Source organism: Lynx canadensis, chromosome D2, assembly GCF_007474595.2.
Source record: "Lynx canadensis isolate LIC74 chromosome D2, mLynCan4.pri.v2, whole genome shotgun sequence".
Lineage (NCBI taxonomy): Eukaryota > Metazoa > Chordata > Mammalia > Carnivora > Felidae > Lynx > Lynx canadensis.
Window position 1 is genome coordinate 28,513,222 of NC_044313.2, and position 22,885 is coordinate 28,536,106.

Here is a 22,885-nt window from a genome sequence, read left to right on the forward strand (position 1 = left end):
CTCTCCTCCCTCTTGCCGAGGCCCTCCCGCCCCACCACAACCTCCCCCACCCATGCACACTCACCCGCAGACACGGACACACGGAGAGGAGGGCCTGGTCCCCAAGGGGATTTAGAAGGGACTGTGCTTTCCCTGTTGTCCTTTGTAGGGCTTTGAGACTTAATCTGCATTCAGAGTAGCTTTCCTCAGAGAAAAATATACCATGTACTACTGGGTGAACCTCAGCCCTCTGAACTGAGAATGTGGGGATTCAACCCAACCACCTCTGTAAGTTAGAAAGAAGCTTAGGGAACTTTAGGGAACCTGATGGTTTCTTCCTTTCAACTTTTCCATAGAACACTTCCTTGTTGAACAACCTATTCCATTCTCAACCCCACGCTAGCCATCATGGACATTTTAAAAAACCAAAACATGATTTCTGCCCCAAAGACATTTACAGTCCAGTAAGGTGGTAATATAAGAATGTCATTTCATAAGGTATTAAGTTGCTACAAACTGACTATAAATCACATAGGCTTATTTGGGGAGGGTTTTCTAAAGAAGATAGAATTTGAACTTCAAAGAGGGGTAGAGATTTCAATAGGCAGCCAAATCCCTACCCACTCAGGCTCTGGTGGTGAAGCCAGTGGGACACCGAGGCTTCTTGCTCACACATCTCTGAGTTGCTGTCCCTTCTGTTCACTAGGGAGGAAGCATCAGCTCCGTCACTGTTCAGGGGTCCTCAGAAGACCCCCAACTTACTTCCACATGCCACATCTTCTGCTTTGACACTCACATCACCTTTCCCTAGAGCTCCCCAGAGTCAATGGTCTGTCTTTGCTCTCTTCCTTTTTATCCCTGTGGCTCTTACTTCAGAACTCTCTCTGGCCAGATCTACACTGGCAAATGTAACTGGAAAATAAAGAATTATCAGACTAATTCATTGTCAGATTATTCAGGCTGGATGATTTAAGGCTCTCGATCTGAATATTCTGACTGGGTAATTTTATGGTCCACTTGGAATCTTCCGGACCAGGCCTTTATTTGGGATTCCCAACGGTGAGATGAGCTTAGTTGGTTTTGATTCCCACTAAATTTTAGGTCCTTCACTCCCTCTTCTTTTTCCCCTCAGCTTTATTGAGGTATGATTGACAGATAAAAATTGTATAAGTTTAAGATGTACAATGCGATGGTTTGATAAATGTATATATTGTGAAATGATGGCCACAATCAAGTTAATTCACACATCCATCACCTCACATGGTTATCGTGTGTGTGTGTGTGTGTGTGTGTGTGTGTGTGTGTGTTGAGAACGATTAAGATCTACTGTCTTAGTAAATTTCAAGCACACAATACAGCATTATTATTAACATCACCATATTGTACATTAGATCCCCAGAGCTTATTCATCTTATGACTGAAAGTTCATACTCTCTGTAGGTCTTTCTGTCTTTTGTCATTCAGAAAAGGTAGCAGCCTATTTAAGACCTAGAGTCAAGTCCTAGGAAGGTAAAGAGTAACGACTGAATTTCAATCTTGACTTCTTGGCTGACGACAATAGAGACGGGGTTCTCTCCATTTACCTGACTAGGGAATTAATTCCCAGGGGATGGAAAAACTTGTAGGAGGTAGAACAGACTTGGGCGACTTTTATGTGAATAAAGAGTTTCTTGATGCACTCCCCCACTACCTCAGAATTTTTTCCCACAAAGGGAAAATTTAATCTCCTTATTTTTGTATGAAATTAATGCATTCTCACTGTAAAAACTTAAACATGACAAAAAAGTTTAAAGAGCGCAAATCCTGATGACCCACCTCCTACTCTGCACTTCAGTGTAACCACTGTTAAGTTTTAGATGGTCTTTTAGGCTTTAAAATACACATAATTGAATACAAATATGTATGTAAAAATTTTCACCCAAATTATATAGATCATTTTTTTGCAGGTTGCTTTTCTCATTTAATAATATATTATGCTGCTTTCTATATTAGGGCCTAAATCTCTCTCTCTCTCTCTCTCTCTCTTTTTAAGGAGCGGGATTATATACATTTTCATATATATAAATTGTCAGCATTCTTATTTTGCTGAATATTTTGGGGTTGTTTTCAGCTTAGCAAAAGAATTGCCAACTTCTAAATTTAATCTAATTTGGACTTAAGTGTTGCTGTGTTTGTTTTTTTTCATGGTTATATTTTATTTACTTTTTCTTTAAGTGTTGCCACTTTCATCACCTTGATACTGGAGAATAGAGTTATCCCAGTGTCTTAGATACGATGGATTATATATAAAGTTATGAGTTCCCTAAACTTTGTGTTTGTTTTCAACTTTATAGCCTTCTTTTTTTCTTTTCATATCTCTTGATCCCCTTTGCCTATTTCCCCCATCCTCCCAGCCCCCTCCCCTCTGGCAACCACCAGTTTGTTCCCTGTATTTGAGTCTGTTTCTGGTTTATTTGTTTGTTATGGTTTTTTTTTAATAACCTTCTTTTCTGAAATTGAGATATAACTGACATATAACCTCCTGTGAGTTTAAGGTGCATAATGTGTTGATCTGATACACTGTAGTATAATTAGCATTGTAGTGTTAGCTAACACCTCTATCATTTCACATAATTATCATTTCTTCTTTTGGTGAAAACAATTAAAATCTAGTCTCTTAGCAAGTTTGAAGCGTATATAATTTTCTTAATCTCTCATCTCCAAATCCTAGCTCTGGAGTTTCCTCTAGATGTCCTTAAATCAAGGGTTCTATGTAAAAATAAATTACATTTGCATAGTTCCTCTAAAAATGAACTATATCACATTATTTAATAACTTTTAATATTATAGATATTTGAAAATAAGATGTTTTTAGGTTTCCTGGAATTTTATACCAACAACTGATATATCAAAGCATTTTATAGTCAAATTTCTGAATCTTCTTCTACCTTAGTTTATCTGAAGATAAGACGTTTACTTGCTCGTATCCTTTTAGACCTAAAAATGTGGAAATAAAGGCACAGGGCAGAAAAGCAATATACTAAATATTCTAAGTGGTAAGAGTATTTCAAATGATTATTAATATCCTACACTCTCCTATATCGTTTAATCCCTATTTAAAACTTCGATAGTGGCCCATTTGCTTTGTTGTACTTTTTCCAGGGAAAGCACAGAAATGTTAATTCGTATATATATTTAATTGGCAAAAACTTAATGGTCAATGATGTGTCAAGCCCTGTGTAAGACCCTGAATTATAATGACAGAAGAATCTGTCACCAAGTTTATAGTCTGGAAGAAACAGACCAGTAAACACTCAGAAGTGCTAAGGGAAAGAAATGCACGAGGTGTTATGCACGCATAGAAGCTGTGTAGCTAAAGAAACAGAAGAGAGGTAGACAGGCTTCTGAGAATATGCAAAGATTTGGCTGTGTCTAAAAAATAAGTAACAGTTCGTCATTAACGACAAGGAGGAAGGGGGTTCCACACAGAAGGAAACACAAATCTGTGAAGCAACAGGGTACATTTGGAGAACTATAATTAGCTCTTTGTGGCTGTGGTGTGTGTGACATAGAGAGAGAAGGCAGACCAGAGAATTAGGTAGGATGCAGGTGGGGGAGGGCCTTGTGCTAAGGAGTTTGGATTTTACCATGAAGGCAAGTGGAAACCACCAAAGGGTGATAAGCAGATGTGTGACATAAAATGTGGACACCAGAAGGATTATGTTTTGGCGATGATGGAAGATGGCTTGGATGAGACTAGAGGCAGAAACAATTTAGGGCCAGTTACAGAAATCCAAGTGAGAAGAGAAAAATACCAACCTACGTTAGTAAATGAAAGAGGATGGAATTAGCTATTTAGTATAACAGAGGCTACTATGATCAAATACATGCTTGGCACTTCTTATTCATTAAGTATTCAATATTTATTTGTTAATATTTTAATCTATTTTTCTCCAGAGTATTTTTTTAAAATCTATTCTTAAAGTTTATCTGAGGACAAGCAACATTTAGGCAAAAATATCCTTTTAGATTGAAGCAGGCATCAAACAAAAACAAAAACAAAAAAAAACAAATCACCTTTCTATAAACAAAATAAAAACACTGGTGCACCTGGGTGTCTCAGTCAGTTAAGTGTCCAACTTTGGCTCAGGTCATGATCTCACTGTTTGTGAGTTCAAGCCCCACGTCAGGCTCTCTGCTGTCAGCACAGAGCCCCCTTCGGATCCTCTTTGACCCCTATCTGCCCCTCCCCCACTCATGCTCACACTCTCACTCTCAAAAATAAAACATTTAAATAAATGAAAAGAGTAATAGAAATATTTTGAACATATATGTTGCTTTTACCACCATTAGGACGAAGAAAACAGTTCTATTTAAAAATAATTCATTTATATGGGTAAGCTCTTCAAAAGTTCAGAAATAAAAATATCAAAAAAGCAGATGATTCACCAAAACCCATTAAATACCTAGGAATAAACCTTACCAAAGAGGTGAAAAATCTATACACTTAAATCTATAGAAAGTTTTTGAAAGAAATTGAAGAAGGCACAAAAAAAATATGGAAAAATATTCCATGCTCCTAGATTGGAAGAACAAATATTGTTAAAAGGTCAATACTACCCAAAGCAATCTACATATTCAATGCAATCCCTATCAAAATAACACCAGCATTCTTCACAGAGCTGGAACAAACAACCCTAAAATTTGTATGGAACCAGAAAAGACCCCGAATAGCCAAAGCAATCTTGAAAAAGAAAACCAAAGCTGGAGGCATCACAATCCAGGACTTCAAGATCTATTACAAAGCTGTAATCGTCAAGATAGTATGATACTGCACAACAACAGACACTCAGGTCAATGGAACAGAATAGAGAACCCAGAAATGGACCCACAAATGTATGGCCATCTAATCTTTGACAAAGCAGGAAAGAATATCCAATGGAATACAGACAGTCTCTTTAGCAAATGGTGCTGGGAAAACTGGACAGTAACAAGCAGAAAAATGAACCTGGACCACTTTCTTACACCAGACACAAAAATAAACTCAAAATGGATGAAAGACCTAAATGTAAGACAGGAAGCCATCAAAATCCTAGAGGAGAAAGCAGGTAAAAAACCTCTTTGACCTCAGCCACAGCAACTTCTTACCCAACACGTCTCTGGAGACAACGGAAACAAAAGCAAAAATGAATTATTGGGACCTCATCAAAATAAAAATCTGCACAGCGAAGGAAACAATCAGCAAAACTAAAAGGCAACCGATGGAATGGGAGAAGATATTTGCAAAGGACATATCAGATAAAGGGGCAGTATCCAAAATCTATAAAGAACTTATCAAACTCAACACCCAAAAAAAAAAAAAAAAACAAAAAAAACCAAATAATCCAGTGAAGAAATGGGCAAAAGACATGAATAGACACTTCTCCAAGGAAGACATCCAGATGGCTAACAGACACATGAAAAACTGCTCAACATTACTTATCATCAGGGAAACACAAATCAAAACCACAATGAGATACCACCTCACCCCTGTAAGAATGGCTAACATTAACAACTCAGGCAACAACAGATGTTGGCAAGGATGCGGAGAAAGAGGATCTCTTTCGCGCTGCTGGTGGGAATGCAAACTGGTGCAGCCACTCTGGAGAACAGTATGGAGGTTCCTCAAAAAGTTAAAACTAGAACTACCTATCACCCAGCAATTGCACGACTAGGCATTTATCCAAGGGATACAGGTGTGCTGTTTCGAAGGGGCACATGCACCCCAATGTTTATAGCAGCCCTATTGACAATAGCCAAAGTATGGATAGACCCCAAATGTCCATCGATGGATGACTGGATAAGGAAGATGTGGCATACATATACAATGGAATATTACTCGGAAATCAAAAAGAATGAAATCTTGCCATTTGCAACTATGTGGATGGAACTAGAGGGTATTATGCTAAGTGAAATTAGTCAGAGAAAGACAAATATCATATGACTTTACTCATCTGAGGAATTTAATATACAAAACAGATGAACATAAGGGAAGGGAAGCAAAAATAATACAAAAACAGGGAGGGGGACAAAACATAAGACACTCTTAAATATAGAAATCAAACAGAGGGTTGCTGGAGGGATTGTGGGAGGGGGAATGGGCTAAATGGGTAAGGGGCATTAAGGAATCTATTCCTGAAATCATTGTTGCACTATGTGCTAACTAATTTGGATGTAAATTAAAAATTAATTAATTAAAAAAACAATGAGAGGGGCGCCTGGGTGGCTCAGTCGGTTAAGCGTCCGACTTCAGCTCAGGTCACGATCTCACGGTCCATGAGTTCGAGCCCCGCGTCGGGCTCTGGGCTGATGGCTCAGAGCCTGGAGCCTGCTTCGGATTCTGTGTCTCCCTCTCTCTCTGCCCCTCCCCCGTTCATGCTCTGTCTCTCTCTGTCTCAAAAATAAATAAACGTTAAAAAAAAAAAGAAAAAAGAAAAAAAACAATGAGATACCACCTTCATTTATCAAACTGGCAAAGGTTTTTTAAAAATGAGACACAATATTGACAAGAGTATTGTGTTCTTTCAAGTGGTCATTTTGTACACTGATGGTAAGAGTGTGAATTAATCCAATGCTTAGGAGATCAATTTGATAACACGAATTTAAAATTTCAATCATATTAATACATTTGATCCAATAATTGCACCTTTCCGATTTTACTTGAGAAGGCAATCAGACAGTGTTTATGAGGACATATACACAAGCATATTCACTGAATATTATACATTATTATAAATAATATAATTATTGAATTATAACTAATTATTATAAATAAAGGTACGTAAAATTATTATAAGTATTCTGCTATAATTTAGTAGAACAGTTTTGGAGTGTCTACCCAGCTCATAACGACTACTTTTATGGGCTGTCTACCTCCAACAGGGGACCTTCGGGAATAATTTTGTGCCACATGGCAGCCTTCTGCCATCCCCACTACAAATAGTTACAAGTTGGTATCACCCAGCTGAGCCAGTCACGTTTCCTTCCCTGAGAATTTGGATGAGAGGGAGAAGGACAGAGAGGAAATAATATCTCTGCCAAGTTGAGCTTCTCAGTGTCTCCTGAATATTTCACGTATTGTTTTTTCAAAAGGAAAATACTGACGGTATGAAAAAGAAGTATAGGATAGCAAAATGCTTTCTAAAATAGATTATTTATTTTCAGGGTGATATGGAGTATTCGATTGTATAGTTTACGAATTATCTATTTTACTGTTGATAGTATTAGGGTTGTGTCAGTCCTTTTACCAGTATTTAACAGTGGTGCTATGAATATATTTTTTTTTAAGGAAAGGGGAAGTTATTTTTTATAATGTTTATTTTGAGAGACAGAGAGAGAGACAGAGAGGCAGAGAAAGAAAGAGAGAGAGAGAATCCCAAGCAGACTTCATGCTGTCAGCACAGAGCCTGACCCAGGGCTTGATTTCATGAACCGCGAGATCATGATCTGAGCCGAAACCAAGAATTGGACACTTAAGACCAGCTGAGCCACCCAGGCACCCCTGGTGCTATGAATGTTCTTATACATGTGTTTTGGTACACATGTCCCAACAGCTTCTTTAGTGTATATACCTCAAGTGGAATTTGTGTTCATAGGGTGAGCACATCTTCTATTTTACAAGATGATGTTAAATTATGTTCCAGAGGAATTGCAACAATATACACTCCAAATAGCATTTTATATCCCATTAAACACTTTAAGATGTGTAGATTCAAGTCTTTTACCTACCCTTTTTTTTTCCTGTTTGTGACACTTTATTGATGGTGGGGAGGTGGGGGAGGAGACCTGGAATAGTATGTGGGGCCAAGTGACCCTAGGTGGGAACTGGGTGGGTGTTGAGGCCTGGCCACTACTGAGCAGGATTTCACCTACCTTTTCTATTGGATTATTTGTCTTTCCTCTTTTAATGATGTATATAAATTCTTTATATACCTTGGACATTAAATTTTTGTCAACTGTGTGCATAGCAAATGTCTTCTCCCAGTTTGTGGTATGTTTTCTCACTTTCTGTGTGGTGTCTTTTGATTAATAGAACTTCTTAATTTTAATGTTATAATTAATAAAGTGTAATAATTTTGTATTATTACGGATAGAAATTATTCATATTACTATTATTATCATTATAATTTATGGTTCATGCCTATGTATCTCATTGAGGAAATCCTTCCTGGGCCCTTGGGTGGTTCAGTGGCTTAGACCTCAGGTTCTTGATTTCAGCTCAGCTCGTGGTCTTGCAATGGTGGGATTGAGCCCTGCGTCGGGCTCTGCGCTAGGTGTGGAGCCTGCTTAGAATTCTCTCTGTCTCCCTCTGTCCCTCCACCCCTCACAAAAATATAATAATTAAAAAAAAGAAATCCTTCCTTACCCCTAGGTTGTAAAGATAGTCTCTTATATTGTGTTGAACTTAACAAATAAGTAATTTTATGTGAAGCCCATATGTTATTATTGATATTATCATATATCACCAATTTGTAGAAGCATATTTTTCACATTTATCATCTATAGTAGGCTGAATAGTGTCCTCCAAAGATATCCAGGCCCAAAACCCTGGAACTTGTGACTGCTACCTTATATGGCTAAAGTTACCTTGCAGGTGTGGTTGAATTAAGGATTCTGAAATGAAGAGATTACCCTGGATTATCTGGGATGGCCCTAAAATGTAATCTCCAGTGTCCTTATATGAGAGAGGCAGGGGCTTGACAGAAGGAAGAAGGTGTGTTATGACAATAGAAATACAGAGACATTTGAAGATGCTTTGCTAGTGGCTTTGAAGAGAGAGGAAGAGGCCATGAGCTAAGGAATGAAGCTCTAAAAAATGGAAAAGGCAAGGATATAGATTCTCCCCTAGAGCTTCTGGAGTGAATATGGCCCTGCTCACACTTGGTTTTGCCCTAATGAAACTGATCACAGACTTCTGGCCTCCAGAAATGAAACAGAGTAAGTGTGTGTGTGTGTGTGTGTGTGTGTGTGTTGCATTGTTTTGAGAGAGAGAGAGCACACACGAGTGGGGGAGAGGGACAGAGGGAAAAAGAAAGAATTTTTTTTAAGTTTATTTAAAGAGAGACAGAGAGTGTGAGCAGGGAGGGGCAGAGAGAGAGGGAGAGAGAGAGAATCCCAAGCAGGCACCACAAGTGGTCAGCATGCAGAGATCGATGAGGGGCTCAAGCTCACATAACCATGAGATCATGACCTGAGCTGAAATCAAGAGTTGGTTGCTTAACTGAGCCACCCAGGTGCCCCGAAAGAGAGAGAGACAGAGAGAGAGAGAGACAGAGAGAGAGAGAGAGAGAGAGAGAGAGAAGAATCTTAAGCAGTCTCCACACCCAGCCTGGAGCCCAATGTGGAGTTTGATCCCACAACCCTGGGATCATGATCTGAGATGAAATCAAGAGTCAAATGCTCAACCAACTAAGCCACCCAGGTGCCCCTAAATGTGTATTGTTTTAAGCACCACAGCTGGGGTACTTTGTTGCAGGAGTTGTAGAAAATGAATACAGCATCTCTTACAATTGATGGATCTTACATGCCTGCCAGTCAGGCAACTAGTCATGATGTACTTGTTCTTACCTGCCCGGACGGGGACTTGGTTGTGACTCCTGATCTCATCCTGGCCAACAGCAATTCTTCGACATTTCAAACAACAGATTATTTGAAAACTATTGGAAAACGACTATAAATCCTGGTTACTGTCTGAAATATTCTGTTGACAATTTCTCATTAACCAAGGAAGTGTTATATCCAAGTTTGCAAAATAGGTGCCAGTGGCTTGGGAGAAAATCCTGAAGACAGTTTGGAGCACTCTTTAAGAAGCACTTCAGACTTCCTGGGGCGGGGGGCAGGGTAGGAGCATCCTACGTTCACTTTGTCCTACCAATGCACTTAGATAACACCCGCATCAGTGTAAATAACCCAGAAAATGACCTGAAGACTAGCAGAACAGACTCTCCACAGCTAATCGCAGAGGCCACGTCGAAAATAGATCTTATTAAATAAATATTCAATCTCATAGCAAAAGACTCTTCAATTAAAAAAAAGAAGAAGAAGAAGAAGAAGCAGGCACATTAGCAGTTCATCAAGAGCTCCTGATGGCAGAGGGTGCTACTGTGTGGAAAACAGATGTCAAGAATGGAGTCAAGAGCTATTTCTAACATTCAGGTTCTGAATATGAAAACATACTAGGAATATTTTAACTAGTTTATTTCCCTCAAACTTTCTTTCTTATGCATGCATATAAAATCTTAAAAAATTAAAAAGTAAGTTTATAATAGTATAAGATTAAAAATTCCTATAATTTAATTTTTCTTTCTTAAAGTAATGGTGCATTGTAGAATTGTTGACATCCAAGATTCAATCCAATTTATTATTATTATTGTTACCATTGTTCTTAACTTGTGCCTCTTATGTTTTGTTTAAGAAACCTTTCCTACCAGGGGTGCCTGGGTGGCTCAGTCAGTTAAGCATCCGACTTCGGCTCAGGTCATGATCTCACCGTTGGTGGGTTTGAGCCCCACACTGGGCTCTGTGCTGACAGCTCAGAGCCTGGAGCCTGCTTTGGATTCTGTGTCTCCCTCTCTCCCTGCACTTCCCCTGCTCGTGCTCTGTATCTCTCTGTCTCTCAAATATGAATTTTAAAAAATGTTAAAAAAAAAAAAGAATCCTTTCCTACTGGTCAGTTGTAAAGATGGTCTTTGATATTGTGTCCTAAAAATATTATAGTTTATTCTTTACTTTAGGTTCTAGATTCACTTAAAATTGATTTGTGTGTATGGGGTAAGGTAGTTATTTTTCCTCTGGATAGCCAAGTGCCATTTATCAGAAAAGCTATCATCCTTTCCCCACTGCTCTTTATTATCAGCTCTATCATACACCAAGTTTCCATTTATGCATGGGTTATTTTATTCCATTAGTTTCATTGTCTCTAAATCAGTATGATACATTTTTAATTACTAGGGATTTATAATAATTCCTTATATTTTGTATGGCAAGTCCCCCGGTCTTGTTCTTCAGAATCACCTTGTCAATCCTTCCCTCCTCCCAAAACACTTTCAAGATTTTGATTGGAATTTATCAGATCTGTACATCAATTTGGGGAGAACTGGCATCTTCCCAACGCTGAGTGTTCTTGTCCACGACTGTGATAAAGCCCTCCATTTATTCAGTCTTCTATAATGTTTTCAGTGAAGTCTTACAATATTTTCCATCAAGGTCATAGATGTATTTTGTTAGGTTTATTCCTAAGTACTTCATATTTTTATGCTGTTGTAAGTGAAATCATTTTTTAAAGTTTCATTTTCTAACTGATGTTGTTGATATATAACAATTAAGCTAACTTTTATGCATTGGCTTTGTATTGAGAAACATTATTCACCTACTTCTCATGCTTTGTGGTATATATATATTTACCTTTCCTATGTTGACCCATCTATATGATCTGCAAATAGTGACTTTTTCTTCCATTGGTTCCTTTTTCTTGTTTTTCTGTGTCAGCTAAGTCCTCTAGTCCACTGTTGAATAGAAGCAATGGTAATGGCAACCTTTTTCTTGTTCATGAACTTATAGGGGATAATTTGAATGTTTCACCATGAAATAAGATATTCAGCATGGTGTTGTGATAACCAGTCCCCAAGATCGCCCCCAAATGGTCTTTGTCTAATGATATTCACACTTCAACCCTGAATAGGGCTGGCCTGTGTCATAGGGTACTGAGGAAATGACAGTTTGACTTCTGAGACTAGGTTATAATAGATAGTGCTGTTTTCCTTTGCTCATTTTTGGAAGCCAGATGCTGTGTTGGGAGCATTCTTAGGCAGTGCTATGGGAGGGTCAATGTGGCAGAGTGGTCTCCTGCGAGCATCTAGCACCAATTTGCCAACTCTGTGAGTAAGCCCCTTTGGAAGAGGCTTCTCCAGCTCCTGTCCTGCTTTCAGATGACTGCAGTACTGGCCAATATTCTTAATGTTTCTTATGAAACCCTAAACTAGAACCACCCAGCTAAGCTCCTCCAAATTTCTGACCTGCAGAAAGTGTGTGAGAACATAAGTGTTTATTATTGTGTTAAGTCATTAAGCTTTGGGGTAATTTGTCAGGCAGTGATGGATAAATGATATAGGGAGTTTTTGTAGAGGCTTTATCAAATAAAGGAAGTTCCCATTTATTCCTAGTTTTATAATTTTTTTTGATTATGCATTTTCTCCTATACATTTTATCCATCTAGTGAATAAACACGCTTTCTTTAATATGAAAATACATGAATTATATTGGTTGCTTTCCTTTTTCTTTTATTTTTGTTAATGTTTTATTTAAATTCCAGTTAACATACAGTGTCATATTAGTTTCAGGTGTACAACACAGTGATTCAACACTTACATATAATGCCTGGTGCTCATCATGACAAGTGTATTCCTTAATCCCCATCACCGATCCCCCTACCCACCTCCCCTCTGCTAACCATCAGTTTGTTCTCTATAGTTGAGAGTCTGTTTCTTGGTTTGTCTCTCTTTCCCCCACTAAGTTCATTTGTTTTGTTTCTTAAATTCCACATGTGAGTGAAATCATATGATATTTGTCTTTCTCTAAGTTACTTTGCTTAGCATAATACTCTAGCTCCATCCATGTCATTGCAAATGGCAAGATTTAATTCTTTTTATGGCTGAGTAATATATATCCACTGTATATATATACACCACCTCTTCTTTATCCATTTATCAATCATTGGGCACTTGGGCTGTTTGCACAATTTGGCTATTGTAGATAATGTTGCTATAAACATTGGGGTGCATGTATCCCTTTGAAGTAGTATTTTTGTATTCTTTGGGTAAATACCTAGTAGTGTGATTGCTGGGTTGTAAGGTAGTTCTATTTTTAACTTTTTGAGGAACCTCCATACTTTTTTCCAAAGTGGCTATACCAGTTGCATGCCCACCAGCAGTGCAAGAGGATTCCCTTTTTTCCTCATCCTGGTCTACACTTGTTGTTTCTTGTATTATTGATTTTAGCCATTCTGACAGGTGTGAGGTGGTATCTCATCCTGGTTTTGATTTGTATTTCCTGATGATAGTGATGTTGAGCATCTTTTTTACATGTCTGTTGGCCATCTGTATGTCTTTTTTGGAAAAATATCTATTCGTGTCTTCTGCCCATTTTTAATTGGGTTATTTGTTTTTTTGAGTGTTGAGTTTTATAAGTTCTTTATATATTTTGGATACTGACCCTTTATTAGATATTTCATTTGCAAATATCTACTCCCATTCCATAGGTTGCCTTTTAGTTTTATGGAGTGTTTCCTTCGCTGTATAGAAGCTTTTTATTTTGATGTAGTCCCAGTACTTTATTTTTTATTTTGTTTCTCTTGTCTCAGGAGACATGTCTAGAAAGAATTTGTATACTACCCAAAGCAATCTATACATTTAATGCAATCCCTATCAAAATACCAACAGCCCCTTTCACAGAGCTAGAACAAATAATCCTAAAATTTTTATAGCACCACAAAAGCCCAAAGCAACCTTGAAAAAGAAAAACAAAGCTGGAGGCATCACAATTCCAGACTTCAAGTTATGTTACAAAACTGTAGTAATCAAAACAGTATGATACTGGCACAAAAATAGAAACATGGATCAATAGAACAGAATAGAAAACTCAGAAATGAACCCACAATTATATGGTCAATTAATCTTTGACAAAGCAGGAAAGAATATCCAATGGGAAAAAATAATGTCTAATCTACAAATGGTGTTGGTAAACTGGACAGCAACGTGCAAAAGAATGATACTGGACCATTTTCACACACCATACACAAAAATAAATTCAAAATGGATTAAAGACCTAAATGTGAGAACTGAAACCATAAAAATCCAAGAAGAGAACATAAGCAGTAACTTGTTCTTTTTCTTCTTCTTTTCTTTTCTTTCTTTCTTTCTTTCTTTCTTTCTTTCTTTCTTTCTTTCTTTTCTTTCTTTAACAAAGACCTAATGGGGTATACATTTGGAAAGTCACCCCAAACTTGGTTCTACAGGTTCTTCCTGGGGGAGGCCAACTTTCAGCTGCCTGCTCCTTATGGGGTCCAAGCCCCAGGTCAAAGATGTGCTGGCATCCCAACTTTGGGCTGTGGGGTCACAACCTCAGTGCAGGCTGGGTTATTGAGACAGCCAAGGTAAGATAGAACAGGACCCTGCAGCCTAGGCTGGGGCATAGCCTGGTTCTTGTGGCTTACTCCCCACTGTACCAGGCATTACCTGTCAGCTGGCAGTACTGGGTCTTGCTGGTGCAAGTTGCACATGGGAACTTCTTTGTGCAGTCTGGGCCTTTCCTAGAACTCATGCCTGGTCCCTTGCTCAGGTGAGAGCAATCCAAGCAACTGGTCCCGAAGAAGTCCTTACTATCTGTCGGCTCATGGAATTCATTTATTAAGGAGATTTCTAAAAATATTTTATCTAGCATATTTAGATGCTTTCAGTGGAGTTTTTCAGTCTGCCATACTAACAGAACTGGAAGTTCTGGGTCAAGCTTCTTAATTGTATTATTCAAGTTTTTTGTCCTTCTATCTGTTTGTGTCTATCATTCCTTTAATTTTAAAATAGATTTTATTTTGTGTTAAAAATTTTTTCAAGTTTATTTATTTTAAGAGAGAGGGAGGGAAAGGGAAAGAGAGAGAGAGAGCACACATGCAGGGAAGGGGTAGAGAGACAGGGAGAGAGAGAATCCCAAGCAGGCTTTGCACTTACAGTGCAGAGCCTGATGTGGGACTTGAACACACCAACCCTGAGATCATGACCTGAGTCAAAACAGAGTCAGATGCCCAACCAAGTGAGCCACCTAGGTGCCCCTAAAAAAATATTTATTTTATTTTATTTTTTATTTTTTTAAGTTTATTTATTTATTATTGACAGAGAGCTTGAGCAGGGAGGTCCAGAGAGAGAGGGAGAGAGAGAGAATCCCAAGTAGCCTCCATGCTGATAGCTGATGAGGCTGATAGCATGGAGCCTCATGCCAGGCTCAAACCCACAAACCGTGAGATCATGACCTGAGCTGAAACCAAGAATCAGATGCTCAACTAACTGACCCACCCAGGCACTCCCAGATTTTATATTTTAGAGCAGTTTTAGGTTTACAGAAAAAGTCCAAAGATAATACAGTTTTCCCTGAATATTACAACACCCAGTTTCCCCTGAATATTATAATTTTTCATGTAATAGTTGCTCAGGCTTTCCTGGTTTTTGATGACCTTGACAGTTTTGAGAAAACTGGTCAAGTATTTTGTAAGATGCCCCTCTGCTGCAATTTGTCTGATATTTTTCTGATGATTAGATACAGTTATGGTTTGAGGGAGGAAGACCAGAGAGGGTAAAGTGCCATTTTCATCACATATCTAGAATACATACTATCAACATGACAATCACTATTGATGTTGACCTTGATCACGTGGCTGAGATACTGTTTGTTAGTAGTATTTGTGTTCAGTGGTTTTTCCCCCATTTCCATACTGTAATCTTTGGAAAGAAGTCACTGTGTGCAGCCCACACTTAAGGAGTGGGGAGTTTTCATCCACCTCCTTGAGAGTGGAATACATACATAAGTTACATGGAATTCTTCTAATTTTTTTAATGTTTATTTATTTATTTTTGAAAGGGAGAGAGAGGTGGGGGAATGGAGCAGGTGGGGTGGGGAGAGAATCCCAAGCAGGCTCCATCCACACTGTCAGTGCAGAGCCCGACACGGCACTTGATCTCATGACTGTGACATCATGACCCGAGCCAAAATCAAGATTCAGACACTTAACTGACTGAGGCTCTACATGGAATTCTTCTACATGGGGGATGCATCTAATTTATTATTCACTCATTCATTCATTCATTTATTCAATCTTTTACTTATATTAGTAAGGACTCCTAAATATTTATTTTATACCTTGAATTATAACTAATTATTGCTTTATTTATTTTCCTGCTCTAGTTGTTTCACATTTGGCCACTGGGAGCTCTTTCAGTTGGCTCTTGTGTCCCTCTGACATACCTCTGTCATTGTGAGTTTGTTGTTGTTGTTTGTCTTTTGTTTTTGAGCCCTTTCCTACTTTCTGGCACTATAAGAATCTCCAGGCTTATCTTGTATATTTCCTGGCCCAGTTTGAGAACAGCCCTTTCCCCAAGGACCCTGGTTGTTTTTATTGGAGACTGGTATTAGAACCAAGATCTTAGCACTAGGTGTGCTCATTCCTACTAAGGTATCATTACCTCAAGGCCTTCTCAGCTTATAAAGCAAGGAAATACATGCATGTATCCTAACCTGTGTGTGTGTATATATCTATAAATATTTGTAAATGTATCCATCTGTATTTTATCTTAAGCTAAACATGAATTCATACTGCTCCTATGTGTTTTCAACTTACATAGTCTATACATTTCTTGAAGAAGTATATTTAAGTTTCTCATACTGATATTGTAATTTTTAATTTCTCCTTTATGTTTCTCATTTTTGTTTATAAATTCTAAAGCTGTGAGTTAGGTGCATAAAATTTTAAGATGGTCATAATCTTCTTAATGCTTTGAACTTTCATTAATGTGAAATATCCCTTTCTGTCCCATTTCAAGTTTTTAGCCTTGAAATCTCTTTTCATCTTATATGAATACATTTTAAGCTTCTCTCTATAATGCCTGCTGTATTTTTTCCTTTTTCCCTGTTCTCCTTTTTGGTTTCATTTTGCTTTAGGCATGTACCTTGGAAACAGCACATGGCTCTGAATTAGTGTGGTTGTTTTTTTTTTTTTAAAGTAGGCTCTACACCCAGTATGGAGCCCACCACGGGGCTTGAACTCACAATCCTGACAACAAGCCTTGAGCTGAGATCAAGAGTTGAACGCTTAACCCACTAAGCCACCGAGTCGCCCCTTAGAGTTTTTATTTTCAAATAAAAAGAGAGCCTGTCCTAACAGGTGGAAATTTAATTCAATCAGTATTTTTTGTGATTACTGATATGTTTGGTTGTATCCACCTCTTTTTTTATGTTATCCATTTAATGGATTCTTTTTGTGTCATGACTACTGTCATCATCATCTCCCTCATCATCATCATCATCACCATCACCATCATAAATACTCCTTTCATAAGTTGGTTCCCTACTTCTTCTCTAGCCATTTAGAAATTGTATATCTTTATCCTATTCTTTAGCGATTGACCTTACATTTTAGAATACATATTTAATTTATATTTTTTTACTGACATCTCAGGTTAATCAGTGTCTCTGTCTTTTTCACAAACAAGATAATAACCTTTGAGTGTTTTTATTTCCCTTGCCACCTTACCCATCTCCGTGTGACTATCTTGGCTGCTTTTTATCTTTGCAAATCACCTTAACACTTCTCACAGAAGAGCGATGCTCTTTCTTGTTTCTTGATGCTGCTATGGATTTATTCTCTCTTCCCACTCCCCATCACTTTATGAGATTTTACAAGTGTCAGCTTTGCTTCTTACAAGAAGCAAATACGTTGAGACTCAAGATCTATCTTTAGGTAAGTACCATTACTTCTCAGTAGACTACATGCCCAACCTTTTGTCTTGGTCTTATATGCTAGGCTTTACCTTTTTTGTCTTCTTATTTCCCAGTAGGATTGTCATTCTCCTATAGGCTGTGAGAAAATTGGTGAGCACATTCCAAGAGGTAATGATTTCTTTTTTTTTTTTCTCATTATGACTTTTGTTCATCTTAGACGATATTCTCTAACTGATATTTCTATATATAATTTGTCTACATTCACACAGAGACTTATCAGTATTCATTGGGCTGAATACTTTTGGTTTCCTTTTTCCCCATACACAAGTTTAGATGGTCCCAGAGGGCTATACAGCATGGATGGCTGATGCCACCATCACATCACATGAGCACATCAGTGTGCTCCAATCCCCCTAACTATTCTGATTCAAGTATGAAAAAATCCTTTCTCTCTTTAGTTCAGCCAAGATGAGGTCCTTAGTTTTACTTTTTCCTCATCTCAACTTTGAGATTTACCCCCAAAGCCCACTTTTAATCTTCTCACTAAAGTATGTCTTCACAGTTATTCATTCAACTCTCTTCTGGATTGTTGGAATTTCAGACCTTGTGCCTATGACGTGCTTTGTATGGAGTGGCCAAAATACAAGTGGGCCAGTCATGTTGAGAAGCTTTTCTACGATTTATGTCCTCTAGTTATTTTGCATCTTCTTATTTACACCTACAGATTCTTGAGAAGGTGCAACCACTTTCACAACAGACACTTATGAATTCATATGCAGAACCTGTAGAAAAGGAGGTCAAGGAAAAGGGGGGATGATGTAAGGACTACTCTTTTTTTTTTTTTTAATGTGTGTGTGTGTGTGTGTGTGTGTGTGTTTATTTATTTATTTATTTATTTATTTATTTATTTATTTAGAGAGGGAGAAAGAGAGACCCAGAGACAGAGAAAGAGCGCATGAGCAGGGGAGGGGCAGAGAGAGGGAGAGAATCCCAAGCAGGCTCTGTGCTGTCAGTGTAGACTCTGATGTAGGGCTCAAATCCACAAACTGTGAGATCATGCCCTGAGCTGAAATCAAGAGTCAGGTACTTAACTGACTGAGCTACCCACGCGCCCAGGACTACTCTTTTCAAGTTGAGATTTTCTTACATAGGCATTATTTCAAGCAGTAATATTTGTGTTCAGTGTTGGGATCACAAATGAAGCTTGAGACAGAGAACTTTGATAAGAACAGAAGAAAACAGTGTTAGAAAGCGTGAGAAGTAGCACTAGTGTTAGGAGGGCCAATAACAAACTTATTACTGACATAACAAGGCAATTTAATGATTCCATTGAGAATCAAATGAGAAGAGACCGCAATTGCCTTAGGAAGGATTTAAGTTGGATATCAGGAGGACCTTTCTGACAACTAAAAGTTATTGTATGCTGGAATTCATTTTTCAGAAAGTGGTGGAATCTTCTCTGGAGATATTTAAGGAGAGAGCAGGCTTCTCTCCTTTCAGATTGCTTGAAGGTAGTTCATTCATTCAGCACATTTAATGAGTGCCTGTATTGTGCTAGAAACTGTTCCATGGACAGGGATACAGCTGTGAAGAAAACAGACCAACTCTTGTCATGGGGCTTTTATTACAGAGGTGGGAGGGAGATATAAAATGAACCAATGGCAAAATAATTTCAGATGATACGTATTATGAAACAAGGTAATTAATAGGAAATGACTAAAGGTCTATTTAAATTGTATGCTCATAGAAAGCATTTCTGAGGAGGCGATTTATGAGGTGAAATCTGAAAGATAAAAAGGAGCCATCTGGCATAAATCCAGAAAAGAGCATTCTAGTGAAAAAAGTAAATGCAATGGGCCTAAAGGTAGGAACAAGCTGGGCAGGTGTCCAGAGCAAAAGGAAGAGCTGTATGGTTGAAGCATAGCAAGCAAAGAGGGGAGATAAAGTCAAAGAGGTAGAACAAACTAGATCAGAAAGAGCCTTCAAAGTGCTTGGGTTTTATTTTAAGGGCAATGGGAAGCCATAGGTGGGCTTAAGCAGGGAAGCATCACGTATGGCTTATATTGTAGGAGAATGTATTCTGTTTGCTGTGTGAAGAATGGATTAGAGGGGTGTAGAATAGAAGCAGGGAGAACAATTTAGGAGGCTACTGTGATAGTCCAGGTGAGAGATGGTGGATTTTGGCCAAGGGTGGTATGTAAAGAGAAGTGGACAGATCAGAAGATTTTTTTCAGTACTTTGGTTCCACGATTTTCCAGAGGAGTTATACTTCTGTTACTTCCAAAAGAAAATAATGCAGACATTCAAGAAGCAAGAACATTTTACTTCTCTTGCCTGTGATTTCACAATGGTGTGTACTCTTACGTCCTTTGGGGTTGGAAAGGCATTCTTTGAGATGCAAAAACTAATGAAACCAGGCTCATAGTACTGTTATGGGATGGTATTGGAGATGCATTCTCTACTTTGTACATTGAAAATGGCTCTTTTCTTCTTGTTAATACCCTGAAATCACACCATGCTTGTTGGATATGAGGCTAAAAAGATAAGTGATGACACATTATGCAGAACCTCGTATGATAGGCTAAGGACACCATATTTTATTTTGTAGGGGGAGTCACTGAAGTGTTTTCTGAACAGAGGAATAACATGATGAAAAACTTTTATAAAAAATGTTCATTTGGGTTTTAAAAAATGGCTCCAGGGGAGAGTTCCTGGAAATAAGAGAATCACTTATAAAACTCTTACAATTATTACCTTGGAAAGGGGGGACTGATGATGTGAGAAACATCTTTCTTGGAGGCTGACTCAACCACCAGAACTTACAGGTGGAGCTGAATGGAGTTAATAAGTGGAACAGAAGTACTCAGAGGTTGTTGGTTGTTTCTGAGATTTTGAGTCTGAGTGACGTGGATGCTGTCGAGAGAAAGTAGAGTACAAAAAAGGAGATCGTTTGGGGCAAGAGGAAAGAGAATAGATCTATTTCACAAAAATGTGGATATACCTAACACTACTGAACTGTATCCTCAAAAGTATTTAAGGTGGTGAATACTGTGTTATGTATTTTGTACCACAATAGAAAAAATAGAAAATAAGATAAAGGAAAAAATAAAAGCAAGCTATTCCATGTCAGCAACGGCACTCTGCTAAAGGACATTCTGTAAAAGGCAAAACTATGGAGATGAAGATCAGTGGTTGCCAAGTATTGGTGGGGAGGGATGAATAGGTGGAGGACCAAGGATTTTTACATCAGTGGAACTACTCTGCATGATATCATAATAACAGATAGATGCCATTGCACATTTGTACAAATCCATAGAATGTGCAGCCCCCAGAGTAGACCCTAATGTCAACTATGGACTTTAGATAATTATGATGTATCAGTGTATGTTCTCAGTTATAAAGGTACCACTCTGGTGGGTGATGTGGATAATGGGGGAGACTGTGCATGTGTGGGGATAGGGGTATATGGAAAATCTCTGCGCTTCGCTCATAATTTTGCTGTGAACCTCAAACTCCTCTAGAAAAGTAAAGTCTTTTTGAAAAAAATCATGTAAAAAAAGCTAGAGGAGAGCCTATTCTGGTATTAGAAGTAAGCATGGGCAGAGATGGACCTCCAAGACTAAATTAGGGCCCCTTGAACTGCCATGTTTTTGTAAAATTTACAAAAATAAGGCATTTTTTTGTCCTTTTTCTTAAAGAAGTCTCCCCACATTGTATAACTTCCAGGAACCATAAAATCTGGATCAGTCCAAGATGTAAGGGATCCTAACTTATATTACTGTCTTCACCTGAGTGATCTTTTTTGTAACTAGCTAGAGGATAGCTTCCCTAGGAAAGGAGATTGGGATTCTAATTAGTGAAACAGCTTCAATTGCATCAAGTGAACTTTTAATCTTTTTTTTTTTTAGTTTAAATTTTAACTAAAAAGTTAAAAATTCCTAAACATTTATGTTCCCAATATAGTTGGAGTCTCTCACAACAATAATTGTATAGATCATTATCTTTCCATTGGATGTTCTTATTTTTATCTTCAGTATTTGTTGCTTTCTCTTTAATGTTTTACTTCTTTCTGGTTTTTAAACTTCCCTCCTTTGTTACTGTTTACTTATCCAAAGGCATTATCTGTTGTATTTTTCACTGTGATGTTCCTCGTCATTTAATCTTTATTTCTGAAATTTTTTCTTTTATTTCTAATTCTTCCATGAGTTTTATCACTTAATTCATGAGTTTTTCTTTTTATTTCAACTCTTCTTTTATGTCTTGTATTATTTTTAATTGGTTTTCTGTTTGTTTGGAAGCAGAGTATAATAGTTTTAGTCTTTCTGGCATTATCTGTACAAATGTTCTGCTTCTCTTTCCTTTTCTGTATAATATCTTCTTTTATCGGATTTAAACTTCATACTTTTCTGTTGTTTTTTAAATTTTTTAATGTTTATTTTTGAGAGAGAGAGAGCAAGCACAAGAGGGGGAGGAGCAGAGAGAGAGAGAGGGAGACACAGAATCCAAAGCAGGCTCCAGGCTCTGAGCTGTCAGCACAGAGCCCGACGCAGGGCTCAAACTCATGGACTGTGACATCACGACCTGAGCCGAAGTCAGATGCTTAACCGACTGAGCCACCCAGGCGCCCCCTGTTGTTGTTGTTCTTTAATGTGCTGTTGGTTTTCCTAAAATTTTAGGAGATATGAGTATAGTTTAAAAGTATGGTGCCTTGATTACTGCAGCTTCCTGACATTGTTCCCTCCCCCACTTGATCTGGACCTTGTCTTTCCTTGACTCTATTATCCCAATCCTACTCAATTTTGATTCTACACCCAGAAGTTTCTCTCAGTGTGGCCATGTCCCAGAATGGAGCCCTGGTTGGTCAGTTTCAAGAGTTTCTAAGGGGTTACATTGCTCTAACCCCTTCAGGTTTTACCATGGGCCCCATGCTCTCAGCCACTAATAGGATTAGGCCAAACTCTCCGTTTAATCTCATGTTTTCAAATTGACTCACCTCCCTTTCCTCTTGGCTATTTTGGGGTTTTCCAGTTTGGGGGTCTGTCAGATGTCTTGTTGCTTCCTCTGCTTTCTTGCACAGATGCTGAAATTATGCAAATGTTGTGGCTGTTGTTGAATTGCTCTCTCCTGCTTGGCGTAGATTTTGGTCTTACTCTCTGTTGCTCTCTTGGTTTCTGGGTTGTTTTTTTTTGGGGGGGGTTTGCTCTTGGTTATTATGTGGGGATTTAGAGAGATTAAATAACTATGCTGTCATCACTGCTGTTTATCTAGTATTTGTATTTGATTTTTTAAAAGATGTACAAAAATGAGACATTCTAGTTGTTTTTTTAAAAATTTAGAGATATATAAAATAAAAAGGGAATACTTTCCTCATATATATATATATATATATGAAGAAATATATATATAA